This window comes from Pieris brassicae, chromosome 5 (assembly GCF_905147105.1).
Source record: "Pieris brassicae chromosome 5, ilPieBrab1.1, whole genome shotgun sequence".
In the NCBI taxonomy this organism is placed as follows: Eukaryota; Metazoa; Arthropoda; class Insecta; order Lepidoptera; family Pieridae; genus Pieris; species Pieris brassicae.
The window spans coordinates 11027818-11041715 of NC_059669.1; the positions used below are offsets into that span (position 1 = coordinate 11027818).

The 13898-nt window shown below is 34.0% G+C and overlaps 1 protein-coding gene across 1 annotated transcript in view; it reads left to right on the forward strand.

Annotated features, from left to right (window-relative positions):
- LOC123709500 (Down syndrome cell adhesion molecule-like protein 1 homolog) overlaps positions 1–13898 on the forward strand; it is a 47950-nt gene that overhangs the window by 12897 nt on the left and 21155 nt on the right. The gene's annotated exons all lie outside the window — the stretch shown is intronic.

Genomic DNA, 13898 nt, shown 5'->3' on the forward strand with positions numbered 1-13898 from the left:
TATAGTGTCTGATCAATTTGTAATAACTATATTTTGAAGAATTATCATTAATTTTCTTCTTGTGATACATTTATTACCTTCTTATTAAATTGAATTATTGATAGACTTTATATAGAGTTCCAATTTTCTTTGACATATCTTCATCACTCTGCAATATGTGCATGTCTTTTAATCCGATAGAAATTAATGTAAAAACATCATGATTTGTGAAATGATTGAAAGACGGTACAAATTTTTGGCTTTAACGTACACTAACCTAACCTAATAATTCACTAGGAACTGAGAAAAAATCAGGAATATTATCAGTTTTTCAGTCCAGAGCCACGCGCTTTCTGGTACTAGATACAAGTCGTAAATATGGATAGAAAAACATTTGGAGCTGTTTTAAGATGGAGCCGTGATTCATTCAAAACTTTACCAAGACTTTTGTCATTCTCTAGTTTTCAAATAGTACTTTTAGACAATAGAAACTACTTGTTCATTCAATACTCATAAAATTAATAAAGTCGCTCTTATAGTAGCTTCTATCCATACATGCATAAATTCTTCTTCGGTAGTGCTGGATTCACATTTTTTCTAGATATTCCAAAGTATGGCGCATGGTCATCGCATTCGCATCATCATCATCAATCATATGTCATCTAAGGAGGAGCTTCTCTGATTTTCCAATGTTTCCAATTTTTTGAAGGAAGTGGACCATACCATACGTCCTTTTCAAGAGCACATTGCCTCTTAATATGAAATAGACGGTTAAATAAATATTTGACCGCTTCTACGACTGATGATGAAACTATTTGTCTCATCATCTACCCCTGTTGAGTTTCGAGCCAGCCAGCTAGCTTCCGTTTTTCTTCATAGGAGTGTCGTAACATCGTATCAGCTATTTATAGAACTGATATTGAAATTGTCTCACAGAACAATGCCAATATTGTATCCCTAGTGAGGCCACAGTTTACTGATTCTATAAAAAGAGCAGGCATGTTCATTAAGCCGTGATACGAGCACGACACTTGAACGCCCTTGTCTCTGCATTAAAGTGCCTTTTCGTCTGAGTGTACTTAACATTGGCCCTCGCTTCGAGTATACACTGACTATAAATACAACATATGTTTTAAAAATCACTGGCGCTACAACATTATTATATCTGGGGCCACAGAATTCTGTATTCATGATTATTTGTTAGGTAAATATGTGATCAGCCACCTGTATAAACTCTCGTTAAACGTAAATTAATCAATAAAGCTTTTTTTATAAATTTGACGATTGTTTAAATGATTCTAATTCTTGGTTTTAATTCAAGCAATGTATGACTACGTGGCGGAGAGTTTCTTGCCAGTTCTTCTTGCTCGCTCTACGCCCTTGACTTGCGAACTGGTAGTAAATTTTGAATCAATTTAACATCTTTACTGTTGTCGTTTGTACTTGGTAACCCATATGAATAAAGTTATTTTGAGTTTATGTATTATTATATCAAAAATTTGTTCCTGGACTATCAAAATAGAGTAGATGCAATGGGAATCGAACTTTCGCCTAGATCCTTTTCATAACCCAAGTAGACTATTTACCTTCACCATAGTTACTTTTTGAGACCCTTGACAAAGCCAGCAGTTTTGGGATTATTTGAATAACGTTACTTTAATTATAAATATTTTTTTTAATAATTGAACATATATAAATAAAATAAAAAGCCTTTTTTATTTCTTGCAAAAGAACAATGTAACTAATTAATACTATTTATTACATATACATTTTTAAGAAAAGTTACACAAAATATTTATTTTCCTCTTTATTTATTTATTATTCCCAATTATTTTGCAAGAACCCTTCCGCAGGTGAAGGCCTCCTCCAAAGATCTCCAGACAAAAACATCCATGTTGTGTACAATGCTAGGTCTGATTAATAGAATATAATCAATTTCGTTTTTATACTACCCGTTTGGTGAGCCATGTCATATACGTTGCGGTTTCTTCGTGAAACCGTATTTAGAATTGTAAGTTTATTTTCGATGAATCCGAAGTCCTCTAAGTTCCTTTTGCCATAACCATGTGATTTCATTATCATATACTCGCCTGCCCTAGGTTCGCCTATTTTTGAATTTAGATCGCCCATTACTATATATGTATTATGGGCAAGATCCAAGGCTCGACACAAATTTGCATAATACGCTTCGAGATCGTCTTCTTTTGCTTCTTCTACACTTGTATAAATGTGAGTTTGGTGCCCTGCACATTCATGTTCATGAACACATTACATAAGTTCTTTATATTCATGTCATAATAGCCATTTTCAAAACGAAATTCTCGCTTCACGCTTTTCAACGATACAGGTGTAATTAACGCGTTATTTTTAAATATACAAATCCTTTTGTTAAATTAATTTGCGCTCATCCTACACAATAGTGAATGGTTCATTATTCTGTTCTTTGGTTCGAACGCGTGTAAGTTCGCAAAAGGTTATTAATATTATGACTATTAATTTTCTAATTTACGTAAGCGTTTCGTATTTATTGTATTAGTGTTCCGGTGTAGACAATTTTCAATATGTGAGACATATTTTATTTATATTTGTCCGAAATCGACAATCGAAACAAACACATGTGTCCACAGTGTACAAAAGGCGGTTAAATAGACATCTCCTGGACAGGCATGCCATTGACAAACTCTAAACAGATAAGTTTAACGATTTTAATAATATCATGAGTCATTGTTGTATTTACGTTACGAAGAAGTTATTATATTATAGAATGCATGGAGGCCCATCTGATGTTATGCGACACCGCCGACCAGGGAAACTTACATTGCCATCTTTGTTTTATAATTTTATTTTTAATGACAATTAGTATTTAAGTTATTGGCCTTCTGTGGCTAATATGTCTAAAAAACGTAAGCCAAACTTAAATCTAGTCTCATGAGCTGTCAAACCACTTTTTCTCTATGAAGTTTGACATATTTGACAGCTCTCAAGACGAGATTGTTTGCGATACGAATTTGAAGTCGCCTTTACCATAGCAAATGTTCTTTGCCCATAGACAGATTCCATTCCGAGAGGACACTTAAAACTACAATGTCGTTGATAATCAACAAAAGAGTTTCAATTGTAACATTACTTTTTGCAAATATAAAACAATGCAGAACAGAAACACCCACAGACGACAAACGGACAAGTAATTCGTTGTGCTCAGATGAGGCCATGAAATAATTCTGATAATATTTTTTTGCGAATGAAATAAGAACCAGTAATCGTTGGCTCTACAAGCAAAATCTAGTTAACCCGTCTTCGTAACAATATGTACGAGCCAAGGCTGTACATTTTGCTCACTCAGGCTTTCTTAGTTTTATAGTCATGACAATTTCCTAAATCGTCGGACTTACGCCCCGAGAGTATACCGAGACGTAGGCACTCTCTTTGACTGTTAAAATTGCATTCATTCGGTACAATTAGCACGTCATTAAATTACGAGTAAATCAAAAATCCACTATTATTTAAAGCACCCCGATTACCATAACCGTACATAATATATACATAAACGTTCAAATATTTACGAAAGGAAAAAATCAATAAAAAAATCTAAATATATTTAACTAATTAATACCTAACTTGGCTCTGCTATGTCATGGTGTGTATGTGGGGTGTTTTCATGATGCAGGTGATTGGCGCTATGGATAATCTAGTTTCTTTGAAACATATTCCGCGTCTGCTTAAACAAGTCATGGCTTAATTGTCGTTGTATGTCAGGGATGCGCGATACAAAACTGAATAAAAAAAGTATTACAAAATTGTGTAACGTTTGTGATCATATGACTCAGCCATTAAGCCATTAGGAAATTCTGTGGAATTGTGCCTCGAAAAGAAACATTTTTAGTATGATGAATGTATTGAATGGTTAAGCGTTTGTGTTTAAGTATTCTGTGGATAAGAGCGTCGTTTGTCAAATATTTTAAATTTCGAATATTGACTGTGCTTTAAACATATTTGGACGTTTACATGCACTAAACATATTTCATATATAACTAGTCAAAAACAAAATTCTAGCTAGTTAACAGTGAACCCGTTTCGAATACGCCTGCTAAGATTTTTTGGTAGATGGAATCGAATGCAATAACAGCGTACGACGCTGGCGTGATATATTTAACTTTTTATGTTATTATATTTTTCACGTTTTAATTAGAATAAAGATCTTTAGACCGAAGCCCAGTGATTAAATGGTCGACAACGCAACGCGACGACTAGCCTTCTGGCAATGTAAGCGTCCATGTTCGGCGCTATCAGATAAGCCTTCTGTCGTTGGCGCCATGTTCTATAAAAAAATTTAAAATACAGTCGCGTTTCTTATAGCCCGCGTCGCAAGTTGACATCGCGTACAATACAATGTTGATTAAATGCTCTGTTTAGCAGTCGTGGAATTTTAATATAAGCGAAATAATTCGATATTTAATATTTAAATTCCCATCCCATCTCATAACTCCTCCTTTCTTGGCGATTCCTTTAAGGTCTCCGCAGTTAGGCTATGGAATTCACTTCCCGTCCCTATTCGCTTAGCTCCTTCTTTATCTTCCTTTAAATTTCTTCTGTACAAACATTACCTGTCCACATCGTATCCCTAACTTTCTTACTAACTACTAACTGACGTGAGACTTATCTTAAATTATCGTGATTTATGAGTATTTTTACTTTCTGTTTTTAATGTATCATCCTTTTAGTTTAGTTGTGTCTTAATAACTGTGTATAACATGTATTTTTGCACTTCTTGCCTTATGTAATTTAATACATTTTTTTTATTTACTCACAGTGGTTGCCTGGAAGAGATCGCTCGAAAGCGATAAGGCCGCCAGTTGCCCTCCTTTTGATTTAATTATGTTATTTTTTTTTAATATTATAATGTAACGAAGTGTTAATAAATGAAATAAATAAATTACTTATAATCAGGTCCACGGGTTTTCTCATTCAAATATGCCTGTTAGACAGACGTATAGACAAATACGCCGGGTTTCTGTGTTTATATTCACGAATATTATATATGAAAACGTGAGACTTCCAGCGCTCCATGTCCTGTCTCGCTTCCCGTTAATTGCTGCGCAGATCCTTCTTTACTCTACCGATCCAGGTACAGGTATTCTTCCATAACTCTCGGACCTTGGCCAATGGTGCCGCAGCCAAAGTAGTCGATATTTATACTTGATAGGTAATTGGTTTATTTTATTATCAAAGTTTTATGTATAACCAATTACCGAACCAATTCAGCTTAGTCTTTCAAGAAAAGAACGTACCAATTCTTATTGGGCCGGCAACGCACTCGCGGGTCTCTGGCATTGAATATCCATGGACGGCGATGTCACTCACGTAAAGCCTCCTATCCATTGTATAAAACATAAGGCATTTTGATACAAAGGTGTCATTTTTCACAGTCGCTGTAAAAACCTACTTACAAAAGCTGGTTCTGAAAAGGTGAATTTATCGATTTAATAAAGGCAATACATTTATTTTATTATCAAAGTTATTCAAGTATTAAGCAAAGTTTAAAAATATGTAGAAAATACTAAAATTTTACTTCACCAATAAAGCTATGTTATAAAACTAACGGTTTTGCTCATAACCTGGAAATGGGAACAGGTGCTCAAACTTTAACCGGACCGAAAGTTCGCCCGTGTTTTAGCTTCTTAATTATTTCAACTCTAAAAAGCTTTTATATAAAAAAAAATTGAAACGGTTATTCTCAAAGTAAATTCTATTTTGCGGTTAATATAAACAATATTTGGTATTGTCTTATAAACATATTTAAAATGTTTATTTTACGTAAAAATTAATTTATTATAAACTAGTAAACTTCTTGAATTTGCTTAAGCTTATACAGTATTAACAATATTCTTAAGCTACATAGTAATAATAAAAATAATTAATAAAAATTAAATGTACGCACCAACTCTGGGGCCACCGTTACTATCTACCAGGCGACAACTTAAATCTTTAATTATCGCTTGCACTTGAACCCCGCGGCCTAAGAGTCTCTACTTCAAAGGGAATTTGAAGTACTCTTATGGTAGCCTTAATAAGTTGGTTATTAACTAATGTAAATATATATTTTTTAAATCTCTTAAACAAATTAGTTTTATTACAAAATTAGATAATTCATGATATATGGTATGTATGATAGAAATAATAAGACAAATTTGTACGCCATTATGTGTGACAGAATATACGAAGTTTTGATTGTACCTCCATATTATTTTTGTACCTTGTTCTTGGAATGAATAAATAATAATTATTAATTGTTATACAGTTTCAAATTACACTGCTAGCTAACATGATCTATATTTCATTCACTCCAAACGTTATTTATAATAATAAGAAAACTCACTGTCTGTACTAAAATTTGAGCAAGAAACCTTTGAAGTTTCACCCCAAGTGAGTAATCTCAAATCGCAGTTGTCGCGAGGGTGCGTGACGTTATTAATGACGTCATCGCCCTATCCTGACTCATGGTCTAGACAGGAATACTGAGCGAATTATTGTAGCTAAATTTCCTGTCTGGATATTGCTACCGGTGACTGAGACGGAATTCGTTCGAGCTGCTGATATTTTATACATGGATTTAAGTTAAGATACTGCTTACGTATTTGTTACCATGGTAACTGATGAAGGATAAAAATCAGCACTAAGTGTGACTCCCGTACAAAAAAACATATTGAATTTTGACAGGTGCAAGTCAAAGTATTTTAGTTTTTATGATTTAGAAATCGATGTATTTCTTTTTTCTTCGTGTTTGTTATGTTTGCCTATTAGTGCTTGTCACATTAAATCTTGAATTTTATTTTTCTTGAGCTATGCATCAGTGTCCAGTTTCTTTATTTATAAGCATTTATAAATAAATAAACTATGTTTCATAAGCAATTTCGTGTTTCGTTTGTGTTCGAAGAAACACTGTATCACCCTGGTTGTCAGGATAATTTTCTAATAATTTCCAGGTTCGCACTGTAATCTAAAATTTTAAAACAATTGACGTAACCCATGTTAGTAAAATTTGATTAAATACAATAAAAAAATAAAGTCATTACTTTTATATGTTCTCGCTTAATCTGTGTAACGAGTTTAGTTACGGGCTATGACTGAAATTATTTGTTACGAAATTCAATTTATACATATATTATAGTATCGGAATAGAAATATTTTTATTTTCGTTTAGAATTAATGAAATCATACATATATATATATATTTGTTTCAAGTATTTATACGACATTTTAAACGAAAGAAAAGGATATTGGAAAAATTAACAATTAAACAAAAATTCTTGTGAGCTCGATTGTGTCTAACATATGACGTTTTCAATTACAATACAAAGTTTGGTGTTGCCAAAACAATTACCTAATTTGATTACTCTAATCTGTGCAATTTTCAACCTAATGTGTTATAAGGATTCCTTCTTATGGTGAAGGGAAACTGTGTGACCGGTGTTGCCTTAAGACGTATATTAAACATATTTTCAAACAAATTTTCGAGAAAATATATTTTGTTTCAATAATTTATCATAGACAATTTGATTGAACTCAAATAGTTTCCTGTCAACTAGATGTGGTAGTCTCTCGCTGATCACGAAAGCGTTTGAAACATGGAGTATTGTTAATAACATATACATATTATTTATTTATAGCCTTATATCAGAAATACAAAAAATATACATTATAACATTGTTTTTCTCAATCTACGATAACCGATTCTGTGTGCCTACGGGCAAAGGCCTCCCCCACTGTCCTCCAGTTTTCTTTATTGTACACTAATTTCGTCCAGGTCTTTCCAGCCATTTCCATAATTTCATCGGCCCACCTTTTAAATTGCCTACCTCTTCTTTTATGTTGCTATAGTGTTACAATTTTGCTCCATTTATCTGCTCCTCTTACGGTATGTCCAGCCCATTTCCATTTTTATTTTATATGTAACGTCAGCAAACCCTGTTTTATCACTTACATTTTTGTTACTTATTTTGTAAATTCTTCTTTTCTTTATAATATTTCTTTCCATGGTTCTCTGGGTTACGCTTAATCTCTCTATACATATTAAATAAATAATATTTAAATGTCTACTTGCGAAAACCAAAGACAATTTTATGTTACTCCTACGTTTGAGAAATATAAACTATATATAAAAATATCGATCAGGGGTTTCAAACCAAAACATGTCGAGAGAACTTACCAATTCCAGATTCAATCAATTCAATTTTGTATAGCATCCCCAACGGGGAATTTTGCCAACCAAGCATTTTTTATGACAGGCCCTAATATATTCTATTCGTAAAGCATTAAAGTGGAATTTTGTATGCATCTTGACACTGATGTAGTGTAACGCTAGTAATATTTCATCGCTTTTGTATTTTAAATCGCCTGTCACTTGCGTTAAAATATTGGCATTATTAGTACTCTACTTACTGAGTTGAAGTTCTAATGGGAGATGGGCTGACACACGCCTCATAATTATTCTTTTTTATACCTTATCAGCCTTCTATGCCTCACAAATGGCATTATTGGGACAATTCATCTTTCCATCCCCAATTTTATTATATAGTGTCGCATACCTCGTGAGTTAATCAGGCCAGTTGGTTGGTCATCTCATTTCGTATTAAAATTAATGATGAATAAATCATATAGACGTAGATAAATTGAAGGGATCTCTGTGTGGATTTTTCCAATTTGGATGGCATGCCAACCTCCAGTAAATACCAAACAGAACAGTATCAAATATTATGAATAAGCAAAATTTAGATTATTGTCAGTGGTTTACGCTAGTACCAATAACACACCAAGAGGCTCTTATGCGTTTGTCTCACAAAAACCTCATGAAAACCTTGAAAAAAGAAAGATATAATAATAAGGAACTACTTAAAAAAGTAATTGATTTTTAGTAAAGTGGGTTTACGGACGATAGTTTAACTTAACAACTTCATAACAAAACATTGAGGAAATGATTAACTTAAGTCTTCGAGTGGAAGAGGGAAAGATGCAGCACAAACGGGACAATGAGCGTAACAGGACAATGTAATTCAGATGCTTTTTCGGGCGTGCATTGGGCATTCATTTATTTTGTCACTTAAAAAAAATATATTGCCAGAATACAAGAGTGTTGACGGCTTTATAAGAATTCGTTCGAAAATACGGCAATGGGCAGCTGGTTCCACATAATGGTGTTGCGCGTGCTAAAACTACCATAAAAACGCTTTTTGTGGGAATTAAGTAAACGATTACCGTTCCAGGAACTCTACTTAAGCTAAACTTCGAAAGTTTGAAATCTTGTTGAAGGAGAAGCATATTGATCGCTATTCAAGGCAGCCGCAAGGCCAGGTCACCTAGACACCGAAACAATATGTGCACGCTATCAACACCTCAATACGATATTCTACAGTTTTTATTAAAGTTCGATCCGTTCATCAGTTCATCAGTCCCCGTTATTACGACTGTATTATTATTTTTAGGCGAGACCAGCCTTTGTTTAACCACACCAAACATTACTACATGGCTGTTACATTGTTACATCGCTTGTCAATAAAAAAGAAAGATACATTAAATATTTCTAATTTTACATTTACTGCCAGTTCTCAAATCAAGGGCGTAGAACGGAAGAGAGGAACTGGCAATAAACTCTCCGCGCCTCTTTTTAATCGCCAAGTTTTTTTTGTATTACACAACGTTTGAAAGGAGCTGCAACCATAACACCATGTTCCTCATGACATCAGCAGGAGGCATGGTGAAATAGGAGCACGCACTTAAGTTCTCGTGGGAACAACACACAAATACATACCTTGATCTGGCATTCACGACAGAGTGCTTTTTAAGCCACTTCATGCCGCGCACCACTACTTTATGGAAACGTTACGACCTAAGAGCGGAGACTTTAAAAGTCGGCAAACCTCGTGGTGATGCAGGTGTCCATCGGCGGTGGTAAGTAACTTTAAGTGATGAAGCCATCTCTTTAGCCCTATTTTTTATTTATAGCATTTCCGCACAGCGTATCGGACTCGCTCCAAAAGCCCACCTACTAAACTCCTGCCACCAATCACGTCACTGTTGGGGTAACTTGGGGGTTACGTATGTATTCTACCAAGGGACCCCGTGACTGCTACAGCAACCATCTTCCATTACATTGACATCGCGTTACAAATCTTTACAGTAGGGTTGCAATTTCTTGCACCCGACGTGTGATTCGCAGGCATGTTAAAAATGATTCGTAAAGATCGCAATCACAATTTGTTCTACAATATTGACTGAAATTAATTAAATTAAGGTGATTAGCAATCTTGAGAAGTTTAATTTCGTAGCGTAACTTTGAAATTACGCTATTCGCAATGCAATTTTCATTACTCAGCGGAAGGTTTCGTTCGTGTAAAAAAATATCTCGGTTCTATGCTTTTGTTTGCCGTGTTGGAAGATTGAGGGTTTTAAGCCTACAGCTGTTATTAGATTTTCTCTGTTCAAAGTATAATTGGAGTGGGGATTAGCTAAAGGAAATTGTTTGAAAATGTATATTGTATTTTGTTGAAAAACAGCTTTTGCGTACCGGTTTATATTTTAAACGTGTGTATCGTATCTAAGTGATACTCACGTCTCATCTGGAGGTCTTGGATTCAATATGACTCTATTATAAGTAGACAAAACTGTGACAAACTCACTTTTGGTTTGTTATATTTACGATTTAAAAGTGTTGCCAAAAATCATTGAGAACTTGCCTGCATTGATACAATTAACTAGCAGTTCATATAAAACTGTATTTTATATGTAATAGGAGGCTCACCTGATGTTAGGTGATACCGTCGCCCGTGGCTACTCACATTGCCAGAAGGCTCGCAAGTGCGTTGCCACCCTTTAAAGAATTGGTACTCTTTTCTTGAAGGAACCTTTGAAGTGACTTACTTATAGGTTATACTCGTAGACGATAGAATAATTTCTATTTTGAATGTAAAACGTTCCGTCGTGATAACGCATATATTTATTTATTTAAGTACACCATCATATATAATACATTTTCTACAGTCTAAATAAATATTACAATCTATATATATTACGGTAAACATAAACGCACAACGGACCTAATAATGAGTCTAAGTGCGGAAACTGAGTCCACCTACCATTACGGTAAACATACATTACACGAACAATAACGATATATTATATTTACCTATACCATGAAAACATAAATATACAGCTTAACAACGAATAAGGGTAAGAGGAAAATATTATAACGCGATCAAGTTGGAGTCGGTCAAGTGAGCATTTGAATTCAAGTGATTTTGAGTAGACGCTTAGAGTTAATTAGAACAAATAATATTTAAAATAAAAAGAATTATTTAATATCATTGTGTTTCGCAATAGTTGGTCTTGAGAGTGCGACTTTTCTTGATGTAAGCTCAAAGCCGATGAAGCAGTGATTGAATTTGATTATGATGAAATTTATAACTGGGTGAACATTTATCACTCCCTCTTACGGCGAGGAAAGCCTTAGACCTAAAGCCGTTTGTAGACCGAAAACTAAGCGATGCCAAGGCTAAACTAAGCTATGCCAAGCAAGCTAGGCTAAGCTAAGCTAGAAATAAATAGCGTGCATACCAACAGCTAAGCCAAAGCTCAGTCAGTGTTGCGTAGTTCAATTATACGGACGTGCAAAGGGTGTGCGGGGAAGCGGGAGGGGCGTAGCTTAGCTGGTGTAGCAGCGCATCGGCATACACAACTAACTTACCTTCGCTTATTTTAGTTAGCTCACATAGCTTAGTTAGCATTCTTATGGAAAACTACGTCAGCTATGCGAGCTAAGCTAAACTAACTTAGCTTAGCTCTTGGTCTGCAACACGTAAAAATGTCGAAGCGTCCTTGCCTATTAAGAATAAAAAATCACAAAACAGATACGGAAATCTAAAACCAAAATCAAAGACTGTACTTTTTTTATTTATTTAATAAATAAACATTAACAAACTGATATAAATACAAATGTATTTTTTACATAATTATCAAGTCAAGTACTTTCAAGCAATAGATTGCGAGAGACTGTTAATATTTATTTTTCTTTATTTTTTTACAAAAAACACGCTCCTGTCCTAACAGGTCCTAACCTTAAATCAACAAGAATGCATAAACCAATAAAAAACCACACACGAAACACAAAACAAACATAGTAATTAGGATAATAAAATAAATCCAACAAAACTTAGTTGAAATATCAATGGGCCATTGGGCAGTTTATTACCCATTTTTTTTAGATTATTAGATAGTTATAAACTGACCTATCACTTATTTTTTATGTATTTCTAATCAAAATAATTGGTGCCAGGGCTTAGTTATATGCTAAACGTGACCTTTATACATTCATCGCCCTGTAAAACTGGTGATGCTTTTGCTGTAAAACTGTTGGTGGTAACAGCTCATAATGAATATTGCCCTTCCAATCCCACCACACACACAGCATCACCTTGTTGCGACCTTTTTCGCACGTTCTTGTCGTACGTGATCCACTTTTAATCAAATCAGCTTCTTCAAAATTGGTTTGGTTTTATTACGTCCTAATAAAGAATCATAAAAGAGTACACAGTTCATTAGGTTTCATAAGTGAGCTCGTGAGGTACCCAAATATCGAGCTTTTTTGTGTACCCAGATTTTTTCAAATGCGCCAAAACTGTTTTGTGTTCTATTCCCAGTTCTTCAGCTACGTTGTAACTACTGATACGCCGATCTTGCTCCACTTTTTCAAAAATGGCATTCAAACCAAATTTGTGCTACTCTCACATACTCTCACTAGGTCTATAAACATCGCAAATTTTTTTCGCGGCTTGCGTAGCATTTGTACCTTTCTTGTAGTTAAATTTTAAAATGTATCGGATTTCTTCATAAGATTTACTCATCTTGACACTACAAAAAATAAATAAAAATTACATTTTCCTCAGTTGAATTTGGAATTATCTTCTTTAAAATTTAAAAATTTTATGATACCAAAACCAGCCACATACAAATAGTATAGACAAAGAGATTTTATTACAAGTTCATACATGCTATGATGCGAAAAGACTTTTTCCCCAACCTAATATTTTGTAATTTGTACGGATCGATCAGATAGCGCATGTAATACTAGCGACTCTTCTTCGTACGGGTAACCGTGACATGTAAACCCTGAAAATAATATTCTGAAACCTTCATCATGAATCATTCTATTTAATTATGCAAACAGCAATAAATTCCGTGCAGTAGTTTTTGAGTTTATCGCGAACAGGCAGACGTGTTGGAGGACTTGTTTAATATAAAATTTATACATATGTCGGCATTATCTTTACAACTTTGAAACTCAATCAAATTTCTCATCGTTATGGAACGAAAATGTTTCTTACAAACACTGGTAAGAAACATTTTCGTTTGTATATTAGTTAACAATTAGAAGCTCACACCAAATGTTTAAAATCATCACAAACTTAAAGCCAAAATGAGCCCTTTAGTTTCTCCCACACTCATAAATTGTAGTATAACATTCTCGTTTCCGACAATGTCCAATAGATCGACAACACTTATGTTGAAGTGTCATTTAGATGTAAGAACCCTTTAATAAGTCAAATTAGTTTTTTGTTAATCCACGATCCCGTTAAATTTATGTTTGTTATGATTAAAACAATTAAAGCCAGTTGACACCCAGCTTCAAACAAAGTGTTTCATTTAACATATATTTGAACATCCCTACAACAACCATCACCTAACTCCCCCTAAGAATGTATCCCCTGTAAAACTTTACGTTATAATATTGCTATAGAAAATATTACACAGAGAAGAAGACAAGAATATTATTAATTGAAGTGTAATTAACCAGTCGGTCGAAATATATCTGTCTAAGCAACAAACATATATATTTTTTTTTAATTCCCCTCTAACCAGATACAAGTTGA